Raw genomic sequence first — 27593 nt, 5'->3', positions numbered from 1 at the left:
AGGAGGGCTTGGGTAACAGTGATGAGGCATTGGTATCTGATGTCAGTGTCTGGCCCTCTCTCCATGAACCTGAATCAAGGCAACACTGGACTTACCATCGAGCTTTGAATCACCCTGCACTGGATGATAGCTTAGCTGCAAAATTAAAATTAAAATGCATGGGATTAGGGGTAGTGTATTGAGTTGGATAGAAAACTGGTTGGCAGACAGGAAACAAAGAGTAGGAATAAATTGGTCTTTTTCCAAGTGGCAGGCAATGACTAGTGGAGCATTGCAGGGGATCAGTGCTGGGACCCCAGCTAAATGATTTAGATGAGGGAACTAAATATAATATCTCCAGATTTGCATAAGACACAAAGCTGGGTGGGAGGGTGAGCTGTGAGGAGGATGCAGAGACCCTTCAGTGTGATTTGGACAGGTTGGGTGAGTAGGCAAATGATTGGCAGATGCAATATAATTTGGATAAATGTGAGGTTATCCACTTTGGTAGCAAATATGGGAAGGCAGATTATCATCTGAATGGCTATAAATTAGGAGAGGGGGATGTACAAAGAGACCTGGGTGTCCTTGTGCACGAGTCACTGAAGGTAAGTGTGCAGATACAGGAGGCAGTAAAGAAGGCAAATGGTATGTTGGCCTTCATAGCGAGAGAATTCGAGTACAGGAGCAGGGATGTCTTGCTGCAATTATACAGGACCTTGGTGAGGCCACACCTGGAATACTATGTGCAGTTTTGATCTCCCTATCTGAGGAAGGATGTTCTTGCGAGAGGGAGTACAGAGAAGGTTTACCAGACTGATTCCTGGAATGGCAGAACTGATGTATGAAGGAAGATTGAGTCAGTTAGGATTATATTCGCTGGAGTTCAGATGAATGAAGGGGGATCTCATAGAGACACTATAAAATTCTAATAGGACTAGACAGGGTAGATGCAGGAAAGGTGTTCCCAATGGTGGGGGAGTCCAGAACCAGGGGTCACAGTCTGAAGATACAGGGCAAAGCAATTAGGACTGAGATGAGGAGAAATTTCTTCACCCAGAGAGTGGTGAGCCTGTGAAATTCACGACTACAGAAAGGAGTTGAGGCGAAAACATTCTTGTCAAGAAAGAGTTTAATATATCTCTTGAGGTGAAGGGGATCAAAGGATAAGGGGGGGGAGACTATTGAGTTGGATGATTAGCCATAAGAAATAGGAACAGGAGTAGGCTGTTCGGCCTCTCGAGCCTGCTCTGCCATTCAGTAGGATCATGGCTGATCCAACATTCCTCATGTCCACTTTCCTGCCCTTTCCCCATAACCCTTGATTTCCTTACTGATCAAAAATCTATCCATCTCAGCCTTAAATTTACACAAGGACTCTGCCCCCACAAATCTCTGTGGCAAGGAGTTCCAAAGACTCATAACCCCCTGAGAGAAGAAATTCCTCCACATCTCAGTCTTAAATTATTGCCCCTTTATTCTGAGATTATGCCCTCTGGTCCTAGACTCTCTCATGAGGGGAAACATCCTCTCAGCATTTACCCTGTCAAGCCCCTTAAAATCATGTATGTTTCAATGAGATCACCTCTCATTCTTCTAAATTGCAATGAGTAGAGTCCCAGCCTGTTTAACCTTTCCTCATAAGACAATCCCTCCATACTGGGACCATCCCAGTGAACCTTCTCTGAACTGCCTGCAATGAAATAATATCTTTCCTTAAATAAGGGTTTCAAAACAGCTCACAGTACCAGTACCTTGTACAGTTGCAGCAAGACTTCCCTACTCTTATACTCCAACCCCCTTGCAATAAGGGCCAACATTCCATTTGTCTTCCTGATTACCTGCTGATTAGCCATGATCAGGATGAATGGGCGGAGCAGGATTGAAGGGCCGAATAGCCTACACCTGCTCTGATTTTCTATGTTTCTATTGGCTCACTGAGTAATGGATATAGTACAGTATCCACTCTCAACAGCACCAGTCCCTTTGATGCAGTGAGATTAATGGGATGATTGGAGTTAAGAGTTCATTGGAAATCAAAATTGAGCAGTTTCTATCTATTCCATCCCTTTAATCTTTTATTGGTAGCTGTGGCTTTAACGCCTTGGACGTTTTCTCTGAAGAACTCTTCCTAAACCTTCACCATCTCTCTATTTCAACTCCTGGACTCCACTTTGACCAGACATGTCATCGCCCCTCCTAATGTCCTCCTCTTTAACTTGGTGCCTGTTTCTATTACCCAGCCCCCACGAAGCATTTCAAAACTAAATTTGCTCAAAATACATAATCAGGTACAGTTGTTAGCAGCCATGCTAATGTGCTTCTAATCCAGAGAATGTAAGTTCAAATCCCATGACAGTCATTCAAAAATTGAATTCGATTCAAGAAAAAATTGAGTTTTTTGAGAAAGTGACCAAGGAGGTGGATGGGGGCAAGGCAGTGGACGTGGTATATATGGATTTTAGTAAGGCGTTTGATAAGGTTCACCATGGTAGGCTTCTGCAGAAAATGCAGATGTATGGGATTGGGGGTGATCTAGGAAATTGGATCAGGAATTGGCTAGCGGATAGGAAACAGAGGGTGGTGGTTGATAGTAAATATTCATCATGGAGTGCGGTTACAAGTGGTGTACCTCAGGGATCTGTTTTGGGGCCACTGCTGTTTGTAATATTTATTAATGATCTGGATGAGGGTATAGTTGGGTGGATTAGCAAATTTGCTGATGACACCAAAGTCGGTGGTGTGGTAGACAATGAGGAAGGGTGTCGTAGTTTGCAGGAAGACTTAGACAGGTTGCAAAGTTGGGCCGAGAGGTGGCGGATGGAGTTTAATGCGGAGAAGTGTGAGGTAATTCACTTTGGTAGGAATAACAGATGTGTTGAGTATAGGGCTAACGGGAGGACTTTGAATAGTGTGGAGGAGCAGAGGGATCTAGGTGTATGTGTGCATAGATCCCTGAAAGTTGGGAATCAAGTAGATAAGGTTGTTAAGAAGGCATATGGTGTCTTGGCGTTTATTGGTAGGGGGATTGAATTTAGGAGTCGTAGCGTTATGTTGCAACTGTACACAACTCTGGTGCGGCCGCACTTGGAGTACTGTGTGCAGTTCTGGTCCCCACATTACAGGAAGGATGTGGAGGCTTTGGAGAGGGTGCAGAGGAGGTTTACCAGGATGTTGCCTGGTATGGAGGGGAGATCCTATGAGGAGAGGCTGAGGGATTTGGGATTGTTTTCGCTGGAAAGGCGGCGGCTAAGAGGGGATCTTATTGAAACATATAAGATGATTAGAGGTTTAGATAGGGTGGATAGTGATAGCCTTTTTCCTCTGATGGAGAAATCCAGCACGAGGGGGCATGGCTTTAAATTGAGGGGGGGTAGTTATAGAACCGATGTCAGGGGTAGGTTCTTTACCCAGAGGGTGGTGAGGGATTGGAATGCCCTGCCAGCATCAGTAGTAAATGCGCCTAGTTTGGGGGCGTTTAAGAGATCCGTAGATAGGTTCATGGACGAAAAGAAATTGGTTTAGGTTGGAGGGTCACAGTTTTTTTTTAACTGGTCGGTGCAACATCGTGGGCCGAAGGGCCTGTTCTGCGCTGTAATGTTCTATGTTCTATGTTCTAAATAAATTAAAGACGGATCTCACGAAAAGTGACCACAAAGATTGTCATAAAAGCCTAACTGTTCACTGGTGACCCTTAGGGAAGGAAAGCTGCTGCCTTTATCCGGTCTGGACTATTCATAACTCCAAAACCACATCAACACAGTTGACTGTTGGCTGTCCTCTGAAAGTGACCCAGCAAAGCCGTCCAGAATAATTAAGAATGGGCAATAAATCCCTAACCTGCCAGTGGTGACCACATCCCCTGAACCAATTTTTCAAATACTAAATATCGGAAATTAAAAAAAATAAAAAATGCTGGAAAATCTCAGCAGGTCTGGCAGCATCTGTGGAGCGAGAATCTGTTCCCCTTGATTCAGGGGTCAATCATGAGGGGACATAGTTTTAGGGTGAGGGGCAGGAGATTCAGAGGGGATTTGAGAGAACATGTTTTCACTCAGAGGGTGGTGGGAATCTGGAATGCGCTGCCTGGAAAGGTAGCGGAGACTGGAAACCTTCGAACCTTTAAAAAATATTTGGATGAGCACTTGAAATATTGTGACATTCAAGGATATGGGACAACTGCAGGAAAATGGGATTAGCACCCCTTTAGTGGTAGTTATAGTCAGGGCGGACTCGATGGGCCGACGGGCCTTTTCTTCACTGCATGATTCTATGGGCGGAATTTTACCAGCACGTCCCGCCCGAGGTTCACACGATCTCACCCAAGGCCAACGGAAAATGCTATTCTCCGAACCGCGCCCACCCCCGGAATCGGAGCAGGCGTGCCGGTAACATTCCGGCCTATGACTCTATGGGGTGAATTTTCCTGTTCTGTCTGCTGCGGGAATCATGGCGGGCGAGGGGCGGACCATGGAAAGGTCTGTTGACCTCGGATGGGATTTTCCGGTTTTTGGGTAAGCACGGTTGGAAAATCCCGCCCTGTGATTAACTGCCGGAATTCTCTGGCTGTTCATGTTGCCTGCAGGCAGTTGCCTGCCAGTCCCGCCTGCAGTGCACCCCCGCTTTGTGTTTCTCGGCAGCGTGGGGTGGATGCGATGGGAAATCCCATTGACAGCAGCGGGACCAGAAAATCCCCCCGCTGGCCAACAGCGGGTCACCTCCCACTGCCGAGATACGCCACGGGGAGGCCACAGAATCCACACCCCCCGCCCCCCCAACAAAGTTTTGAGTCCGCCCGACTCTTCTTCAGAACTGACTACATCAGTTAAATATCTGATTTAGTTTTAACTTTGGATAAAAGTAAATTACTGCGGATGCTGGAATCTGGAACCAAAAGAGACAAAGGGCTTTGACAAAGGGTCATCTGGACTCGAAACGTCAGCTCTTTTCTCTCCTTACAGATGCTGCCAGACCTGCTGAGATTTTCCAGCGTTTTCTCTTTTGGTTTTAGTTTTAACTTTCACTGGACATAAGTACATCTTGTGACAGTTTGTCCAATTATTTCAGTTTGATTTATGCATACCATACGTATTGTGAACTTCCATCGTGAATGCATCTAGGCTAGCATGGTGACACAGTGGTTAGCACTGCTGCCTCACAGTGCCAGGGACCCAGGTTTGATTCCCAACTTGGGTCATTGTCTGTGCGGAGTTTGCACGTTCTCCCCGTATCTGCGTGGGTTTCCTCCGTGCACCGGTTTCCTCCCGCAGTCCGAAAAACGTGCTGGTTAGGTGCATTGGCTGTGTTAAATTCTCCCTCTGTGTACCCAAACAGGTGCCGGAGTGTGGCGACTAGGGGATTTTCACAGTAACTTCATTGCAGTGTTAATGTAAGCCTACTTGTGACTAATAAATAAACTTTAAAAAGTTTGTGCATCAGAAAGTTGCAAAAAAATGTATTTCTTTTGTCCATTCATGGAAGATTCCCAGAGTTTTTGTTCTTTTGAAGCATGAGCAGTCTCCCGATCTCCCCCTGCCATCTCTATCCCAGCAATAGGCACCTTGCTTCTAACTCCTTGCCAATGCTACTCTTGAAAAGATCAACTGGAGATTGCTAAGAATCCCTCGGCTACTTCCCCATGGAAAACTCAAGGGGAGGAAGGAAAGAAAGGATTGATGGATGTGTATCCCACTTTTCATAATAACAGAACACTCCAAAGCGCTGAGCAACCAATGAAGTACCTTTGAAAAGTCGTCACTGAAAAGTTAAAGTTTATTGATTAGTCACAAGTAGGCTGACATTAACACTGCAATGAAGTTACTGTGAAAATTCCCTCGTCGCCACACTCCGGCACCTGTTCGGGTACACTGAGGGAGAATTTAGCACGGCCAATGCGCCCTAAGCAGCACATCTTTTGGACTGTGGGAGGGAACCAGAGCACCTGGAGGAAACCCACGCAGACACGGGGAGAACATGCGGATTCCGCACAGACAGTGACCCAAGCCAAGAATTGAACCCGGGTCCCTGGTGCTGTGCCATTGTAATCTAGCAAAATGTGGCAGCCAATTTGTACACAGTAAGGTCCCGCAATGATCAGATGTTGATTGAAGGATAAATATTGTTCAGGCGACTGAGGTATCTGCTCTGCTCTTCTGCGGAATAGTGCTCAGGGATTCTTTTGCCTCCACCTGAGACAGCACCTTTGACAGCGCAGCTTTCCCTCAGTACTGCACTGAAGTGTCAGCATGGATTTTTCCACTACTCTGGGGGGGGGTCTACAGCCTGGTTCAGAGCCAAGAATGCTGTTCACTGTGCCAAGGGAGTAGTCAATGCCCCCTCCAGTGGCATAGAGATGATCTGTAACCAACGGAGAGAGAGAGACAGGGGTGTGGAATCCTCTTTTCCCTGGGTGTTAAATGAGAAAAGCATTGTGCATGCTGAACTTGATCAGCTTTTGAAAGTTGTGCTTGAATAACAATTCCAGTTGTTTAGATTTTGCTCTTAACGTGAAGCCTCACTCCAATCGCTCCAGGAATAAAGACAATTGCAGATGTGCGTCAGATTGTGGCCCTCTGGACAGCGTGGAAAACCAATAAATTTCTATTTATATTGCTCTTGCACCATGTTTATATAAGCAATAAGATCCCTCCTTTCTGAGACATCCTGAATAACACTGCTCTTAAAAAACAGACTGATTTACGAAGGATTATTAACAGTCTCAGGACGTTGCTTCCAAACCATTTCATGCAATTTGGTTTGGATTTGAGAAAAGGCTTGTTGGACAATTAAATCTTTGTTACCCCCAGCTCACTCCACGGTGACATTTGTTCTTTGTTTTTATTCATTTCTTCACAGGATGTGGGTGTTGCCTGCAAGACTACCGTTTATTGGGAATCCGAATAGCTTCTAGATGTTAGAGATCATGGGTTTGGAAGGTGCTGTCGAAAGAACCTTAGTGAGTTTCTGCAGCGCATCTTGTAGATGGTATACGCGGCTGCCACTGTGTCGGTGGTGGAGAGAGTCAACTTTGAAAGTGGTGGATGGGGTGCCAATCGACAGGGCTGCTTAGTCCTGGATGGTGTTGAGTTTCTTGTGTGTTGTTGGAGCTGCAAGTGGGAAGTATTCCATCACACTCCTCCCCTGTGCCTTGTAAATGGTGGACAGGCTTTGGGCAGTCTGGAGAAAAGATTTACCAGGATGTCGCCTGGTATGAAGGGCATTAGCTATGAGGAAAGGTTGGAGAAACCTGGTTTGTTCTCACTGGAACGACGGAGGTTGAGGGGAGACCTGATAGAAGTCTACAAGATTATGAGGGGCATGGACAGAGTGGAGAGTCAGAAGTTTTTTCCCAGGGTGGAAGAGTCAATTACTAGGGGGCACAGGTTTAAAGTGCAAGGGGCAAGTTTTAAAGGAAATGTACGAGGCAAGTTTTTTACCCAGAGGGTGGTGAGTGCCTGGAACTCGCTGCCGGGGGAGGTAGTGGAAGCAGATACGATAGTGACTTTTAAGGGGCGTCTGGACAAATACATGAATAGGATGGGAATGGAGGGATATGGTCCCAGGAAGGGTAAGGGGTTTTAGTTCAGTCGGGCAGCTCGGTGAGTATTATTGTGTCAGGATGTTGCTTGACTAGACCATGTGACAACCTTCTCAATTTGTACACAGGAGCCCAGATATTAGTGAGAAGGACTTTGCAAAGAAGACTGGGAAAGGAGTGCTTTCATCATTTTTTAAATGAAACCCAGGATAAAGTGGGCTTTGGTGAGACCACATCTGGTGTATTAGGTGCAGTTCTAGTCGTTGTATTAAAGGAAATATATAGCTGTACTGGAGGTGGGCGGTACAGCAAAGGTTCACTTGATTGGTCCTTGGGATGAGGGGGTTGTCCAATGATGAGAGACTGAGTAAATTGGGCCTATACTCTCTGGAGTTTAGAAGAAATAGAGGTGATCTTATTGAAAAATGCAAGGTTCCCATCTCCTGTATTCAATGTTCTGACCAATGAAGCCAAGCATGCTGAATGCCTTCTTCACCACTCTGTCCATCTGTGACTCCACTTTCAAGGAGCTATGAACCTGTACCCCTTTGATCTCTTTGTTCTGTAACTCTCCCCAACGTCCTACCATTAACTGAGTAAGTCCTGCCCTGGTTCAATCTACCAAAATGCATCACCTCGCATTTGTCTAAATTAAACTCCATTTGCCATTCATCAGCCCACTGGCCCAATTGATCAAGATCCCGTTGTAATCTGAGATAACCTTCTTCACTGTCCACTATATGCCACCAATCTTGGTGTCATCTGCAAACTTACTAACCATGCCTCCTATATTCTCATCCAAATCATTAATATAAATGACAAATAACAGTGGACCCAGCCCTGATCCCTGAAGCACACCGCTGGTCACAGGCCTCCAGTTTGAAAAACAACTCTCTACAATCACCCTCTGGCTTCTGTCAAGAAGCCAATTTTGTATCCATTTAGATACCTCACCCTGGATCCCGTGAGATTTAACCTTATGCAACAACCTACCATGCGGTACCTTGTCAAAGGCTTTGCGGAAGTCCATGTAGATAACATCAACTGCACTGCCCTCATCTACCTTCTTGGTTACCCCTTCACAAAACTCAATTAAATTTGTGAGACATGATTTTCCACTCACAAAGCCATGCTGACTGTCCCTAATCAGTCTTTGCGTCTCTAAATGCCTGTAGACTCTGTCTCTCAAAATACCTACCAACAACTTACCCCCACAGATGTGAGGCTCACTGGCCTGTAGTTCCCAGGCTTTTCTGCAGCCCTTTTTAAACAAAGGCACATTTGCCACCCATGACCTCCTGACTAAGAGGTGAGGGTGTCAGCAGCTGGGCCAAGGCTGACACTTGTCAGATGCTTCGAAAATCTCCCTCTAGAGCCCTCACCAACGTGCTTGAACTCCATGCCCTCTCCCCCCACCCTATCCCTGCAACCCCATGTTAATCCACCTAACCTACACATCTTTGGACATTAAGGCCAGAATATTACCGCCTCGCCCACCCCAGAATCGCCCGAGCGAGGTCATAAAATCCCACACTCAGGGGCAATTTAGCATGGCCACTCCACCGAACCAGCCCATCTTGGGACTGTGGGAGGAAACCGGAGCACCCGGAGGAAACCCACACAGACACGGGGAGAACATGCAAACTCCGCGCAGACAGTGACCCAAACTGGGAATCGAACCCAGGTCCCTGGTGCTGTGAGGCAGCAGTGCTAACCACTGTGTCACCATGCCGTTGATGTGGATTCAACGCCCACCAAGCTGTTTTGCCACTGCGTTTGGAATTTGCTGAAAGTTTCTAGCTGAGGGGCTGATAAAGAAACACACATGTACTTGTTAGATTTGGGCCAGGATCCCTGAGTCTCTCAGTTTATATTGGCTTAATTTTAATTAAACTTCTCTGTTTGGCCATTAACATTTTATAAACAGCTGTCATGTCACCAGAAGTAAAATCATCTTTATCATATTTTTATTTCTTAGATAAATAATCAACAATTCTTCTGCACTAATTGTTCTTTCCTGTGAGGCTCCTCTGGAAAATGAGTTTTATTGCCAGGTCGTTTTGTTTCTCTGCTTCGGGCTTGCGTGTGTCTGAGCTTCAATCGATTTTGGCAAAAGCTTTGGGTCTTAATTTTATCCTTGTGCTTGGAGAGAAACGGGGACCTCACCTCAAGCCCTCTCACGGAATGCCGTGCCACAGAAGGAGGCCATTTGGCCCATCGTGCTTTTTTTTCTGGCACTTTGAATGGGATGCCCCAAAGCAGTTGCCCTCCTCCCTGCTCTCTCCCCACATCCCTGCGAATATTTCCTTTCTAACTTACCCAACTCCCTTTCGAGAGTTACTGTTCAATCTGCTTCCACCATCCTTTCAGGCAGCGCCTTCCAGATCACAACAACTCGCTGCGTTAAAAAAAACATTCTCCTCATCTCCCTTTCTGAGTCGTTTGCCAAGTATCTTCAAGTTCTGCTCTCTGCTCGCACAGCCTCCTGCCAGTGGAAACAGTTTCACTCCGTGCACGGTGTTCTTATCCAAACCCCTTGTGGGTGCGATCTTACCGCCTCACCGCACCTGTCGATCGGCTTGGTGAACTGGCAAGATAGGGAAAGAGGCGGAAAATCGGCCTTGTGACCTTGCCAAGCCCGGGAAGAGCACAAGGCTGATTTCGCCAGCAGAATCTTAGAAACCCTACAGCACAGAAAGAGGCCATTCGGCCCATCGAGTCTGCACCGACCACAATCCCACCCAGGCCCTACCCCCATATCCTTACATATTTACCCACTAATCCCTCTAACCTACACATCCCAGGACACTAAGGGCAATTTTAGCATGGCCAATCAACCTAACCCGCACATCTTTGGACTGTGGGAGGAAACCGGAGCACCCGGAGGAAACCCACGCAGACTCGAGGAGAATGTGCAAACTCCACACAGACAGTGACCCAAGCTGGGAATCGAACTCAGGTCCCTGGAGCTGTGAAGCAGCAGTGCTAACCACTGTGCTACCCTGGGGCTGACAAGATCGCAAACCCCATTTTGACATATTAATGACATGCTTAGCATGTTGTTTGGGATGCGATTGGAGGGAGAGGGGCTTGGGGCATTGTCTGTTGGGGATGGGGGGGGTGATGTTGTCTGTGGAGGTGGGGGGGATAGTGACGAATTTCCCAGTATACTGCGTACACTGTGTACACACTATACTGGGAGATCGGAGCACCTGCGCAATGACACTTCGAGAACTCAGCAGCCGGCGTCTGGGACAAGCTGAGACTCCACCCCCCCCCCACCCACTGGCGAGATTCACATTACGGCCTCTGCATCACATGGAGTGTTGTGAATTCCCATGACTTACCTCTCTGAAAAAAACAGCAAAGAATCCTCCCGTTTTATACTTAGAATTTCTTTGAGAAAATTCCGCCCATAATTTTTAAGATGTGGAGATGCTGGCATTGGACTGGGGTGGGCAGAGTAAGAAGCCTCACAACACCAGGTTAAAGTCCAACTGGTTTATTTGGAATCACGAGCTTTCGGAGCGCTGCTCCTTCATCAGGTGACTCACTTGGTGAAGGAGCGGTGCTCCGAAAGCTCGTGATTCCAAATAAACCTGTTGGACTTTAACCTGGTGTTGTGGGACTTCTTACATAATTTTTAACACTTCTATTCAATCTCTCCTTAAACCTCCTCTGCTTGAAGGATGTCAATCCCAGCTTCTCCAAGTTGCTGCACATCAAATCTTCCAATTCTGATGCAATGCCCATTGCTGGAAAGTCAATTTGTTCAGTCCCACCCAGCTGAGGAGCAATGTCAGAGAGTGACCCTGTTGTTCCCTCGCACTTCCTTTGTCTAAACCACCGAGAGGGTGTCCAAGCAGAACCTGATGGAGTGCCGTTATAATTGGGTGCTGGTTCTCCTATGGTTAATTGGAGGATATATCGGGGAATGGGGGGTGGTGGGGGTAGGGAGGCTGCAGAGCCAGCTCGTTGGTCTAAGGGTATGATTCTCGTTTAGGGTGCAAGACGTCCCGGGTTCAAATCCCGGATGAGCCCTCGTTTTGAGGGCAGCTCGATAGCACAGTGATTAGCACTGCTGCCCCAAAGACACGGGTTCGATTCCCAGCTTGGGTCACTGTCTGTGTGGAGTTTGCACATTCCCCCCGTGTCTGCGTGGATTTCCTCCGGGTGCTCCGGTTTCCTCCCACAGTCCAAAGATGTGCAGGTTAGGTGGATTGGCCATGTTAAATTGCCCCTTAGTGTCAGGGGGGACTAGCTAGGGTAAATGCATGGGGTTATGGGGATAGGGCCTGGGTGGGATTCTGGTCGGTGCAGGCTCGATGGGCCAAATGGCCTCCCTCTGCACTGTAGGGATTCTATGATTCTATGATCTGTGCTAGTGCACAGAAATTAGCATTGCCCCATGGGCCGTATGCTTGGAATAATATTTGTTCTGTTGTCACTTCCTCAGCCCCCTCTGTTTGATAACGTTCCTACAGAAAGATATTTTTTAAAAACAATTATTTTCACAAGTGGGTGTCAGTTGTCCCTGAACTGAATGGTTTACATGGCTATTTCACAGGGCCAGAATTGTTTTTCCCTTCATGGGATGTGGGCATCGCTGGCTGGGCCATTATTGCCCATGCCTAATTGCCCCTGAACTGAGTGACTTATTAGAGCCATTTTCAGAGCTCATTTATGAGACACATGTAAGGCCAGACCAGGTAAGGACGGCAGATTTCCTTCGCTAAAGAACACTGGTGAACCAGATGGGGTTTTCCGACAATCATTCATAGTTTTACGGTCACTGTTACTGAGAATGGCTTTTAATAATTGAATTTAAATTCCACCAGCTGCCGTGGTGGGACTTGAACTTGTGTCCCCAGAGCATTAGTCTGGGCCGCTGGATTATTAGTCCAATGACATTACCACTGCACAGTCTCCCCATCATTGTAAATATTAAATACATAATTGGCTGTAAATGTGTTTTATATAGAAACATAGAAACTAGAAGCAGGAGGAGGCCATTCGGCCCTTCGAGCCTGCTGCACCATTCACTTTGACCATGGCTGATTATCGAATTCAATATCCTGATCCCCCCTTCCCCCCCATATCCCTTGATCCCTTTAGCCCCAAGAGCTATATCTAATTTCTTCTTCAAATCAGACATTTTGGCCTCAACTACATTCTGTGGTAGTGAATTTCACACATTCACCACTCTCTGGGTGAAGAAATTTCTCCTCACCTCAGTTTATCCCTTATCCTCAAACTATGACCCCTAGTTCTGGACTCCCCCACTATTGGGAACATTCTTTCTGAATCTACCTTGTCTAACTCTGTTAGAATTTTATAAGTTTCTATGAGATCTCCTCTCACTCTTCTAAACTCCAGTGAATATAATCCTAACCGACTTAATCTCTCCTCATATGACAGACCTGCCATCCCAGGAATCAGCCTGGTAAACCTTCGCTATATTCCCTCTATAGCGAGGACATCCTTCCTCAGATAAGGACACCAAATCTGCACACAATACTCCAGGTGTGACCTATAAAATTGCAGCAAACCATCTCTATCCCTGTACTCAAATCCTCTCGCTTTGAAGGCCAACATACCATTTGTCTTCTTTACTGCCTGCTGTACCTGCGCGCTTACTTTCAGCGACTGATGCACGTGGACGCCAAGGTCTCATTGAGTATCCAATGTGTTTTGGGATAGCCTAATTTTGTGAAAGTTTCTATATAATTGTAAATTCTTTCTCATTTTTAACCTTGGATGCTCCCATTCTGGGAATAAATTTGGAAAAAGTCCCCAGGATGCTTGAGAGACATGGGAATGCAGAGTGTTGATCCATTTCTTTATTAAGAGCACATTATTCAGTTAGCAATTTATTAATACATTGACATGCCAGCTTTAAACATGTGGCATCAGCAATTATGCACAATAACGTGGAAAGCGTTATGGCAAAGAAGCAGCCCATTTGGCCCATTGAGTACTGGCCAAAATGGAGCTATCCAGTCGAAACCCACATTCCAGCTCTTGGTCCATATCCTGGAGCTTATGGCACCCCCAGTGCGTATCCAATTGGTTGTTATGTGCAATGAGGTTTGCTGTCTCTCCCACCCTTTCAGGCAGTGGGCGGGATTTTCCAGCCGCGCTCACCCCAAAGCCGGATTCCCTGCCCGAGGTCAACTGGTCTTTGCATGGTCCGCCGTCGCCCACTCCGATTCCCGCGGCGGGCGGGACTGGATAATTCCACCCAATGTGTTACAGATCACTCAACTTCCCTCCAATCCTTCTGCCAATTCCTTTCATTGTCCCAACGACCATTAGTTTATTGGATGCATGTTTCCACTTGTAATAGATCGAGGGCAACTTGATGAAATTTGAAACTAAAAGGCTTTATTGCCCATATTTATATACATGTACAATAGGGGGTAAGACTAGATTACAAGTGTGACTGCTCTTCTGGACACTTGGGCTCCAATTGCCACTGCCTCCTTGACCTGTGGTCCCTGTCCTCCTGCCGATTGGTTCAGCTTCCCACCAGAGCAATCCATAGGGTCCTCGCTGATCATGTGGCCCTCAGAACACACCCCTCCATTCAAGGACCCCTTGTAGGCAAGACCAAAGCTAGATGTCATAAGTATAAGATATCAAAAGAGAAAATGCTGGAAAATCTCAGCAGGTCTGGCAGCATCTGGAAGGAGAGGAAAGAGCTGACATTTCGAGTCCAGATGACCCTTTGTCAAAGGGTCAAAGCCCCAGTAACGTTGACAGAGAATCCAAGCATTAGCTAACCATTCACGAGCCGCTCTCTATTTAATCAGCATAGTGTTCACCACTCTCTCCACCCACTCCCTTTGTCTCTTGCTGCTTAAAGACTTTAATGCTTCAGGAATCTTATTTAAACTCACACGCTCAAGACAGTGAGCACCAATCAGCCAATTCAAACAAGGGTATTCATTGCAAACTGGCCAATGAAAACACAGCCAGGCGCCAGCACTTTCCCAGAATTAGCCAATGGGTGGGGCAAGTCAAGAGGAAGAGCAAAGTAGTTAAGGAAAGTGTTTTAAAGTTATTTCTTTATGAGGGAGGCAGAGGGGTCCAGAATATAAATTCAGGTCCAGAACATTAAGAACAGTAGGCCATTCCGCCCCTCCAGCCCATTCCACCATTCTGGTAGATCATGCCTGACATGTTCCTGAAACCCATTGACCCAACTTTGCTCCACATCCCCTGCTGCCCTTCACCCCATCCAATAAACGTAGCCCAGTCCATCACTCAAACCAGCCTCCAATTCATTGACTCTGTCTACACTTCCCACTGCCTCGGCAGAGCAGCCAGCATAATCAAAGATCCCACGCACCCCAGACATTCTCTCTTCCACCTTCTTCCCTCGGGAAAAAGATACAAAAGTCTGAGGTCACGTACCAACCGACTCAAGAACAGGTTCATCCCTGCTGCCATCAGATTTTTGAATGGACCTACCTTGCATTAAATTGATCTTCTCTACACCCTAGCTATGACTGTAACACTACATTCTGCACTCTCTCCATTCCTTCTCTATGAACGGTATGCTTTGTCTGCATAGCACCCAAGAAACAATACTTTTCACTGTATACCAATACACGTGACAATAATAAATCAAATCAAATCAAATCAAATGAATAAAAAGCCTCTCAATCTCACTCTTGGAAGGTCCAATTGGTCCACAGCCACTTGAGTGGGAGAATCCCAGTTTCCGACTCCTCTTTATGTGAGAGGAAGCTTCCTGATTGCAGTGCTGAAGGATCAGAAGAGCAGATTGTGGTAATGTCATTGGATTAGTAATCCAGAGACCCCGGTTAATGTTCTGATGGGATTTGAATTCAATTAATAAATCTCATCTCCTTACCTGAGGAAGGATGTTTTTGCTATAGAGGGAGTGCAGTGAAAGTTCACCAGACTGATTCCAGGGATGGCGGGACCGACGTATGAGGAGAGACTGACTCTGTTAGGATTGTATTCACTAGAGTTCAGAAGGATAAGGGGAGGGATCTCGTAGAAAGCTATAAAATTCTAACAGGACTAAACAGGGTCGATGCAGGAAGGATGTTCCCGATGGCGGGGCAAGTCCAGAACCAGGGGTCACAGTCTGAGGATACGGAGTGAACCTTTTAGGACTGAAATGAGGAGCCATTTCTTCACCCAGAGAGTGGTAAATCTGGAATTCGCTACCACAGACAGCAGTTGAGGCTAAAACACTGGGACCGAAGCGTTACCACCGTTCACTCCGGCGGGAATTTCCCACCCTGCAGCAGTGAACGGTGATTTGACTGGCCGCCAAATTCTCTGAATTCGCTGCAGCGGGAGCGTGGCGTGAATGGCCGGTTAGATCGCGCCCTGTATGTTTTCAAGAAGGAGTTAGATATCGCTCTTGGGGTGAAGGGGATCAAAGGATTTGGGGAGAAGGCGGGATCAGGCTATTGAGTTGGATGATCAGCCATGATCATAATGAATGGTGGAGCAGGTTTAGTCGAAGGGCCGAATGGTCTACTCTCGTTCATATTTCCTATGTTTCTCTGTTTAATACGGAATTGAAAGGTAGACTCAGTATTGGTGATCTTGAAATGATCCTTGGTTGTTGTAATATCATTGCTCACTAATGTCCTCTAGGGAAGGAAATCTGCCGTCCTTACCCGGTCTGGCCTACATGTGACTCCAAACAACTTGGTTGATCCTTAACTGCCCCTCTGAAATGAGTGAGACACTTAGTTGAAGAGCAGTTAGAGATGGGCAACAAGTGAAGCAAGGGTGGCATGGCGGCACAGTGGTTAGCACTGCTGCCTCACAGCGCCAGGGACCCGGATTCAATTCCGGCCTCGGGTCACTGCCTGTGGGGAGTCTGCACTTTCTCCTCATGTCTGCATGGGTTTCCTCTGGATGCTCCGGTTTCCTCCCACACTCCAAAGCTGTGCGGGTTAGGTGGATTGGCCATGCTAAATTGCCCCTTAGTGTCAGAGGGACTAACGAGGGTAAATAAGTGGAGTTATGGGGATAGGGCCCGGGTGGGACTGTGGTCAGTGCGGACGCGATGGACCAAATAGCCTCCTTCTGCTCTGTAGGGATTCTACAAAGTGCTGGCTTTGCCAACAACATCCCCATCGGATGAAAGAATGAAGAAAGAAATTTCAAGATTGTGACTTGATTCCCTCTCCAGACTCGGTATCCAGACTATTGAATCCTTTCACTGTTCACACAGAGCTACAGGGCCACTGAGGAGAATATTATGTTGGCGGATTACAGGGAAGTATGTGTTAAATGAGGAATCTGGCTGTGTTTCCATGCCCGCACGTTGTGTGAGACCTGATTGCCTGTCTGAGTGAAACACCAGGGGCTGATAGACGGCCATTAACAGAAGTGAACTCCAGCACTGTCAGGTGGGCTGCCGGCAGGGGTCTACGTGCCAAAGGTGGTGATGGGTCACTGCAATTGATTCACATTTGAAAGGCTCAGTGTCTTCATTACAGCACGGAAGCTGCGATCGGGTTACACCCTGAGCAGTGTGAAGTGGGGGGAGAGGTGGCGGCAGAGTTTGGGTATAAACAGACGACAGCTGCAGGCGGGACGAGGGTCCTTACCTTCTGCCCCGGCCCCTTTCCACTGTTTATTTTTAAATTATTCTTCGCATCTTGTCGCTAAAATAAACACCAGCCCCCAACCTTCAGCACTGTGCCCAGGATCTGTTTATTCAAAGGAAAGCAGCCACACAATTCAAAGCAGCCGCTGTTGGTTCAGACTGGGCTCTGGACTGAACAATCTTCTCAAACTCCCAACCCTGCGCCAGCAACAGAAAGAAAATGCCGCTTTGCATTTACATGGCGCCCCTCACCACCCTCCGGATGTCCCAAAGCACCTCACGGCCAATGGAATGTTTCTGAAGTATGGTCACTGTTGTGATGTAGGGCAGTGGTTCTCAAAATGGGGTCTACAGCCCCCCCTACCCCCAACCCCCGGGGGGGTCGTCAGACAGTTTCCAGGGGGTCCACAACTTAATGCCCAAGTGTTTAGGCGGGCAGTCAAAGCGGTGAGCTCAGGGTGGCGGTCTCACCTGGGTGGGGGGGGGGGGGGGCTCGCATGGATGGGAGCATGAAGATGGCTGTGTTTGTAAGCGATCTGCAAGTAAATCGATAAAATAAAGTTTATTTATTACACAAAGGCTTACATTGTCATTTATCTCAAGAGGCTTGGAATACAAAAGCAGGGATGTACTTCTGAGGCTTTATAAAGCACTGGTTAGGCCCCATTTGGAGTACTGTGAGCAATTTTGGGCCCCACACCTCAGGAAGGACATACTGGCACTGGAGCGGGTCCAGCAGAGATTCACACGGATGATCCCAGGAATGGTAGGCCTGACATACGATGAACGTCTGAGGATCGTGGGATTATATTCATTGGAGTTTAGGAGGTTGAGGGGAGATCTAATAGAAACTTACAAGATAATGAACGGCTTAGATAGGATGGACGTAGGGAAGTTGTTTCCATTAGCAGGGGATACTAGGACGCGGGGGCACAGCCTTAGAATAAAAGGGAGTCACTTTAGAACAGAGATGAGGAGAAATTTTTTCAGCCAGAGGGTGGTAGGTCTGTGGAATTCATTGCCACAGAGGGCTGTGGAGGCCGAGACGTTGAGCGTCTTCAAGACAGAAATTGATAAATTCTTGATTTCTCGAGGAATTAAGGGCTATGGGGAGAGAGCGGGTAAATGGAGTTGAAATCAACCATGATTGAATGGTGGAGTGGACTCGATGGGCCGAATGGCCTTACTTCCGCTCCTATGTCTTATGGTCTTATTAACACTGCAATGAAGTTACTGTGAAATTCCCCTAGTCGCCACAGTCTGGAGCCTGTTTGGGTCAATGCACCCTAACCAGCACGGCTTTCAGACTGTAGGAGGAAACCGGAGCACCCGGAGGAAACCCACACAGACACGGGGAGAATGTGCAAACTCCACACAGACAGTGACCCAAGCCGGGAATCGAACCCGGGTCCCTGGCGCTGTGAAGCAGCAGTGCTAACCACTGTGCTACTGGGCTGCAATAAATTGTTCAATTAAAAGCATTTTTAAAACACTCTTTGCGAGCAGCACTTTAAGGCGACAGCGATTATATTACATTCTGATTTCCAAAGCAGGATCTGTGATTACTACACAACAGAAAATGCTGGAAAATCTCAGTGGGTCTGGCAGCATCTGTGGAGAGAGAAACAGAGTTAAAGTTTCACTTCTGGATGACCCTCCGTCAGTGGTTGCTATTCCATTTGAAAATGAATCCTCCCAATGAAAATGTTTGTGAACCAATGCTGTACAAAACTGTTGTGATACAGTGGGTAGTGTCCCAGCCCCTGAACCAGGAGCTCTGGGTTCAAGTCCCAGTCCAGGACTGTGCGGCCAAATTCCCCTCCAACTCAATTTTTAAGTTTGCTGACGACACCACCGTAGTGGGTCAGATCTCAAATAATGACGAGACAGAGAACAGGAATGAGATAGAGAATCTGGTGAACTGGTGCAGCAACAATAATCTCTCCCTCAATGTCAACAAAACAAAGGAGATAGTCTTCGACTTCAAGAAGCGTAGTGGAGGACATGCCCCTGTCTACATCAATGGGGATGAAGTAGAAATGGTCGAGAGCTTAAGGTTTTTAGGTGTCCAGGTCACCAATAACTTGTCCAGGTCCCTCCATGCTGACACTATAGTTAAGAAAGCCCACCAACGCTTCTACTTTCTCAGAAGACTAAGGAAATTTGGCATGTCAGCTGCGACTCTCACCAACTTCTACAGATGCACCATAGAAAGCATTCTTTCTGGTTGTATCACAGCTTGGTATGGCTCCTGCTCTGCCCAAGACCACAAGGAACTACAAAGGGTCGTGAATGAAGCTCAGTCCATCACTCAAACCAGCCTCCCATCCATTGACTCTGTCTACACTTCCCGCTGCCTCGGCAAAGCAGCCAGCATAATTAAGGACCCCACGCATCCCAGACATTCTCTCTTCCACCTTCATCCATCAGGAAAAAGATACACAAGTCTGAGGTCACGTATCAACCGACTCAAGAACAGCTTCTTCCCTGCTGCCGTCAGACGCCAGACTACCGTCAGAATACACGGTAGCACAGTGGTTAGCACTGCTGCTTCACAGCTCCAGGGTCCCGGGTTCGATTCCGGCTCGGGTCACTGTCTGTGTGGAGTTTGCACATTCTCCTCGTGTCTGCGTGGGTTTCCTCCGGGTGCTCTGGTTTCCTCCCACAGTCCAAAGATGTGCGGGTTAGGTTGATTGGCCAGGTTAAAAAAATTGCTCCTTAGAGTCCTGGGATGTGTAGATTAGCGGGTAAAATATGTGGGGGTAGGGCCTGGGTGGGATTGTGGTTGGTGCAGGCTCGATGGGCCGAATGGCCTCCTTCTGCACTGTAGGGTTTCTATGATTCTATGATTCTATGACTTTTGAATGGATCTACCTTGCATTAAGTTGATATTTCTCTACACCCTAGCTATGACTGTAACACTACATTCTGCACTCTCTCCTTTCCTTCTCTATGAACGGTATGCTTTGTCTGTATTGTGCGCAAGAAATAATACATTTCATTGTATGCTAATACATGTGACAATAATAAATCAAATCAAACTTGATAGCCAGGGAAGGTGTGTTTATAACTTGGTCAGTTAGCAACCTGTAAATTCTTCTGATTGTGCCTACGGCAGGTGGTAAAAGCAGCATGTCTCCTGGTCATCTGTACTTGATGTGGACTGGCACCCCTCTGACAACTGGCTGCTGATCTGTTCTGAGAAGCACCAGTTATAACAATCTCACACACCTCTCGGTGCCAGTCGAGAATTGAGAAGGTGTTAGCAATGTACAGCCAATAGGAAAGACATTGATAATCTGCTAAGAGTGCAGAGAAGGTTTAGGGCCTGAGTTACAGGGAAGGGTTGGCCAGGCTAGGACTTTATTCCTTTGGAACGTAGGAGAATGAGGGGTGACTTTATTGAGGTGTATAAAATCAGGAGGGGCATCGATAGGATGAACGCACACATAGGCCGGAACTCTACAACCTCACCCACCAGAATCGGAGCAGGCGAGGGTCCGACAACGGAAATCTCCATTGACCTTGGGCGGGAATTTCCATAAAATCACACCCATAGTCTTTTTCCCAGGGAAGGGGAATTGAAAACCAGAGGGCACAGGTTTAAGGTGAGAGGGGAAAGATTTAAAAGGGACCTGAGGGGCAACCTCTTCACGCAGAGGGTGGTGTGTATATGGAATGAGCTGTGTTGCAGGGTTTTGCAGAGACTTGGTATTGCCACAAACTTCAGCCAATACACAGACTCGCGAAGTCAGTGTCCTGGTTAAAGCCGTATCTTTATTTGACCAACGATCCCTGGGAGAGATAGCATTGGGGGTCCAACACCTCTCTGACAGAGAAAGCCCTGAGCATTCCAACACCACTCTGAAGTCACAATACATCAGACAGGACAATTATACATTTTCGAGTTCGCTTTTTCCGTCTTGCTGTTAGTTATGAACCAATCATCATTAGCACAAATCAATCATTGTTAACAGTTGTCATATACCTTAGCCAATTACATTCTACCCTCTGACATCATTGGTCCATAGAATCCGGATGCTTCTTCCCCTGTCACTTGGCACCCCCTGACGCTTAACTATAGAGTTCAGAGGTTCTGTCCTCGCCAACTCTCAATTACGTCAATGGTCAAGTCAGACAGTTGATATCCCCATGTCTAAGAAGCACTGTCTCATCAGTACAACTTGGACAGCTCTATTCATACTGTGGCTTTGGAAACCCATATTATCCATATCTTAAGCTGATAAGAATATATCAGTGGTTTCATTGTTCCAAAGAATGTGGTTCGTCTCATCCAGTGTCTTCAACCCATCATGCTGTTGGACAGTCTGCTTTTGGCTAAAGTGCACAGACATTTTAAAAATAAATCTGAAATACATTTCAAAATCCAAAATACATGTTTAGATCAGAACTGCTTGTTCAAAACTTATTTATTTAAATCTCTTACTGTGATTATACTGTCTTTATGGATGTGGTAGCTCTGTTAGTCTGTAGGTCTGATCTGGAGTCATTCCACGCAGTGCTGATAGTTTTATTAGTGTCTTAAACCCCTGATTATTTGAAATTTATTTAACAAGCTGCCAGAGAAAGTGGTTGAGGCAGATTCAATAGCAGCATTTAAAAAGCATTTGGATAAGTACATAATTAAGTGTATAATTAAATACATAATTAAGCATAATTAAGGACCCCACGCACCCCGGACATTCTCTCTTCCATCGGGAAAAGATACAAAAGTCTGAGGTCACGTACCAACCGACTCAAGAACAGCTTCTTCCCTGCTGCTGTCAGATTTTTGAATGGACCTACCTTGCATTAAGTTGATCTTTCTCTACACCCTAGCTATGACTGTAACACTACATTCTGCACTCTCTCCTTTCCTTCTCTATGAACGGTATGCTTTGTCTGTATAGCGCGCAAGAAACAATACTTTTCACTGTATACTAATACATGTGGCAATAACAAATCAAATCAAAAACATGGATGGGGAAGGATTAGAGGGATATGGGCCAAACGTGGGCAATTGAGACTAGCTGGGAGGGCACCATGGTTGGCATGGACTGGTTGGGCCCTAGGGCTTGTTTCCGTGCTGTATTGGTCTATGATTCTATAACTGATAATGACCTGGATAATCGGTGTTTGTTTTTAGATATCGCTTCAGGGTTAAGTACCAGCCACTGTACGTCAGGAAGGAATCCTTTAAAAATCTTCAAAGTTTCCTCTGTGGGATCTTCCACAGCCACGTGAGACAGGGCCGTGCATTAACATCTCATCCAAACGGTTCCACCATCTGTCAGTGTCCCTCAGCTCTGCACTGGAATTTCAGCCTCGTTGCTGGGAGATTGGAAGGAATTTTCCCACCACGCCCACCACTGCAACTGTAGCTGGTGGTTTGTGGACAATGTCCATTGACAGTCAGTGGGGAATTTCCTGCTTTTAGACCAATGCGGCTGGAGAATTCCGCCTGTTGTGTTTCCCCCTGTGGGAGAGTCTAGGACGAGAGGGCATCATCTCAGAGTGAGGGGATCGCCTATTTAAGACAGAGATGAGGAGGAATTTCCTCTTTCGGAGGGCAGTGAATCTGTGGAATTCGTTACCACAGAGGGCTGTAGAGACTGGGCCATTACGTTCAAGGCTGAGGTAGACAGATGTTTACTCAGTAAGGGAATCAAGGGTTAGGAGTGGAGTTCAAAGTGGAGTTGAGGGTTATCGTATCAATTCAATCATGATCTCATTGAATGGTGGAGCAGACTCGATGCATCGAATGGCGTACGTCTGCTTCTGTGTGTTTTGGTCTTGTGGCCTAGGTTTTCTGCTGATGTCTCAGGCACAGGAATTGAGCCCACCTTCTGGCTCCGAGGCACGGATACTGCCCACTGGGGGCATGGCGGGACAATTGGTTCTTTGGTGTCCCTGAGCTGTAAGAGAGAATGGATTCAAGGATGGGGCAGGTTTCCTGCTCCTGACCGGTGTTGAGGGATCCAACGCTTGCAGACGTTGGTCAGGTATGGGATTGGGCTCAACAAAGGCAACCCACAGTCAAATAGCCCACTCAAACTGGCAACATGAGGAATGCCTGAGGTAATAAAGATGGCTGCCAACTATCGAGTGGGAGGGTGATACAGGGAGAAAACACAATGTCATTCTAGGTTGGCTTTTTGTTCATTCAATGGTCCAGAATTCTGTGCTTCGATCAGAGTTCAGTTCGATGGCTATGGTTAGCCGTTCTCTGATGGTTAATGAGGCAGAATCTCCCCACTCACTGGAGAGCTTCTCTCCAATGATAAAGATAGAGGAGTGTTTAATCCCAGAATTGCAGAGGGCAGGAGGAGGACACTGTGTTCCTGTTCCACTGTTCACACACCCGCCCTGGCCTTGCCCCATAGCTTTCTAATACTTTCCCCTTCAATATTCATCCAATTCCATCAAATTACAACCAAATCCTCTTCCACCGCCCATTTGGGACTGTGTAGATTATGTAGCAACCAACTCAAGGACAGCTTCTTCCCTGCTGCCATCAGACTTTTGAATGGAATTACCTCGCATTAAGTTGATCTTTCTCTACACCCTAGCTATGAGTACATTCTGCACTCTCTCCTTTCCTCCTCTATGAACGGTATGCTTTGTCTGTATAGCGCGTAAGAAACAATACTTTTCACTGTATGTTCATACATGTAATAATACTAAATCAAATCAAAAAAGATCGCTCATAAAATGTGAATCCACTTTTGCTCCTGTTGCAGTAACTATGGAAACAGTGAGAGGAACTGGTGTGGGATTGCTCTAACATCTGTCGGTGTCCATTCAGGCCTCTCACCACAGGAGGGATCCAACTCATCCATCACCATCCCGGTCACCCTGCTGGACTCTGGACACAGTTCACAAGCTCGGCTCCAAGCGGCTACCATTGCTTTTTTTGATCAAAGGTTGTTCTTTACAACTGAACTTAACAGATGAGCCCTGCGGGTAGCACTTATACAAACATATCTCCTGACCGAGAGAGAGAGGGGGGGGGAGAGAGAGAGAGAGAGACAGAGGGAGAAAGAGGGGGAGGGAGAGTTAGAGAGAGAGAGGGAGTGGGGTAGAGAGAGAGGGGGGGAGAGAGAGAGACAGAGGGAGAGGGGTAGAGAGAGAGAGAGAGGGAGAAAGAGGGGGGAGAGTTAAAGAGAGAGAGGGAGTGGGGTAGAGAGAGGGGGGGAGAGAGAGAGAGACAGAGGAAGAGGGATAGAGAGAGAGAGAGAGGGGGGGAGAGTTAGAGAGAGAGAGCGAGAGGGAGAGGGGTAGAGAGAGAGAGAGGGGGGGGAGGGTAGAGAAAGATAAAGAGGGAGAGGGGTAGAGAGAGGGAGAGGGGGAGAGAGGGGGGGGGGAGGGGAGAGTGAGAGAGAGAGGGGGAGAGAGAGAGTGATGGGGGTGGGAGAGTGACAGAGAGAGGGGGGAGAGTGAGAGGGAGAAGTGTAGAGAGAGAGAGAAAGGGGGGAGGAGAGAGAGAGAGAGAGAGAGAAGGGGGGAGAGGGAGAGAGAGAGGGGGAGAGGGGGGGAGAGAGAGAGAGAGAGAGGGGGCGAGTGAGAGAGAGAGAGTGAGAGAGAGAGAGAGATAGAGAAGGGAGAGAGCGAGAGAGAGAAAGGGAGAGAGAGGGAGATAGAGAGGGAGAGAGGGGGAGAGAGAGAGGGGGGAGAGAGAGAGAAGGGGGGAGAGAGAGCGAGAGAGAGAGAAAGAGAGAAAGGGGGAGAGAGAAGGGGAGAGAGAGTGAGATAAAGGGAGGAGAGTGAGAGAGAGCGGGGGAGAGAGAAGGGGAGAGAGAGTGAGATAAAGGGAGGAGAGTGAGAGAGAGCGGGGGAGAGAGAGCGGAAGAAAGAGGGGGAGAGAGAGAGGGAGAGAGAGGGGGGGAAAGAGAGAGAGAGTGAGAGTGAGGGCGAGTGAGAGAGAGGGAGAGAGAGCGAGAGAGAGAGAGAGAGGGAGAGAGAGCGCGAGCGAGAGAGAGCGAGAGGGAGAGTGAGAGAGAGAGCGAGAAATCATAGAAATCATAGAAACCCTACAGTGCAGAAGGAGGCCATTCGGCCCATCGAGTCTGCACCGACCACAATCCCACCCAGGCCCTACCCCCACATATTTACCCGCTAATCCCTCTAACCTACGCATCTTAGGATTCTAAGGGGCAATTTTTAACCTGGCCAATCAACCTAACCCGCACATCTTTGGACTGTGGGAGGAAACCGGAGCACCCGGAGGAAACCCACGCAGACACGAGGAGAATGTGCAAACTCCACACAGACAGTGACCCGAGCCGAGAATCGAACCCAGGACCCTGGAGCTGTGAAGCAGCAGTGCTAACCACTGTGATACCGTGCCGCCCCGAGAGAGAGAGAGTGAGAGAGAGGGGGAGTGAGAGGGAAAAAGCACAAACATTGTCCTTTGTGACTGCCACCACCGCACGCTGCCATCATCTTTATCGCTCCCTTCAAACCTCACTCTCCCCACAAACCCCCCACCCCCTGAAACCAACACAACCCCAACGCTGACCCCAATCCCGACCCCAACCCCGGCTTCAACCCCACACTCAGCCCGCACAGCTACTCAACACCCTAGTCCTGTCACAGAGTCATCGAGCAATACAGCACGGAAACAGGCCCTTCAACCCAACCGGTCCATGCTGACAATGGAGCCCTCCCGGCTAGTCCCAATTACACATGTTTGGCCCTGTCCCGTCTCATCCTTTCCCTCCATTGGAAGGATACAAGATGGAGTTAGGATTTGACAAGTTTCGGGAGGGGGGGAACGGCAATAGCATGCCAACCTTTCCTTCTTTCTGGCAGATTAATTGCACCTCTCTGTCATCCTATTGTCGCTAACCATCCTTTAACTCTGCAGCACACATTTCAATCTGGTGAAGGGACACCGGTCTCGGAGGATTTATTTCAGGGTGGGCCTAGTCCCCCGGAGAAACTGAGTTCAAATCCCATCGGCTTTCAGTCTTAAAATTCAGGCTTTGGCAAAAGCGATCGTGAAGTTGTTGAATTGGTTTTCGGGGTCCCAGAGCCAGAGAGAAAATGAATAAAAAGATAAAGCCGGGTTTCCTGCTCCTGACTGCAGTTTAGTCATCCAACAGTTTATAAACTGTAGGAAAACTCCAGCTGGTTCACTGCTGTCTTTCTTGGGAAGGCTGTCGGCTGCTCTGATCCAAATAACTTTCCATTCCCACACAGACGCGGTCAGGTGAATCAGCAAAGCTTGACAAGACCTTCCGAAGGTGGTTCAAAATGGAGCTCCGTCAGTTGTCTGGCATTGCTCGGTTGGCTGTGTTTGCACCTCTGCACTCCACGAAAACCAGAGATAATAGAAACCTTACAGCACAGAAGGAGGCCATTTGGCCCATCTTGTCCATGCCAGCCCAAGGACACCCAGCTGCCCTTTCTAACCCCATCTCCCTGCACCCGGCCCATAGCCCTGTAGCTTGCGCTCTTAAGGTGCAGATCCGGGTACTTTTTAAAAGAGTTTAGAGTCTCTGCCTCCACCACCAACTCAGCAGTGAATTCCAGACACCCACCACCCTCTGCGTAAAAACATTCTTCCTCATGTCCCCTTTACACCTGCTGCCACTTATCTTGAATCCTGGTTCCCTGGTTCCAGAATTCTCCGCCAAGGGAAACAATTCCATCCTGTCCACTCTACCTCTTCCCCTCACCATTTTGTACACCTCGATCAAGTCACCCCTCAGCCTTCTTTGTTCCAAGGAAAATGACCCCAGCCTATCCAATCTCTCCTCACAGCTACACTTTTCCAGCCCTGGTGACATTCCTGTAAACTTCCTCCGCACTCTCCAGAGCAATTACGTCCTTCCTGTAATGTGGTGACCAGAATTGCACACAATACTCCAATAGTGGCCTCACCAGTGTGTTATACAATTCCAACATTAGATCCTTACTTTTATATTCTCTCCCTTTGTCAATGAAGGACAGCATTCCATATGCCTTTACAACCTTATCTACTTGAGATTTTGTCATCAAGTTGCGCCCGTTTTTGGGCACGAAAACTTGGTAAAGTCAGGCGTGAGGCGAGTAGCGCGATCCATGCCCGCCTCTGCGCCCGTTCCCCCTTTACCAAGACTCAAAAAATGGCCATGATCAGGACTGCGCCCGTTTCATTTGCATGCATTCAAATTGACTTAATGAGCTGCACGCCCAAGTTTACCGGCACTTCCCCCTTTACCACCGCGTTCGCCCATCCAGAATCACCGCGAAACAGACATACTCCATATAAGTCCGAGGGTTAGTGAGGAGCCTAGTGTCCGGCGGCTCTCTGCTTGAGATCGGTGGGTGGGGGGAGGGGGAAGGTGGGTCCGCTGCCACGCTGCCTGTGATCGGTGGGGGGGAAGGGGGAGAGTGGCCTGCGATTGGTCTGGGTGGCAGAGGGGATGGGGAATAAGGGGGTCAGTAATGTTGTGGGAATGGGGCAATATCTGTGGGGGCCAGGGGGAG

Source organism: Mustelus asterias, chromosome 10, assembly GCF_964213995.1.
Source record: "Mustelus asterias chromosome 10, sMusAst1.hap1.1, whole genome shotgun sequence".
Taxonomy (NCBI): Eukaryota; Metazoa; Chordata; class Chondrichthyes; order Carcharhiniformes; family Triakidae; genus Mustelus; species Mustelus asterias.
Note: the sequence above shows the minus strand (reverse complement) of the source record.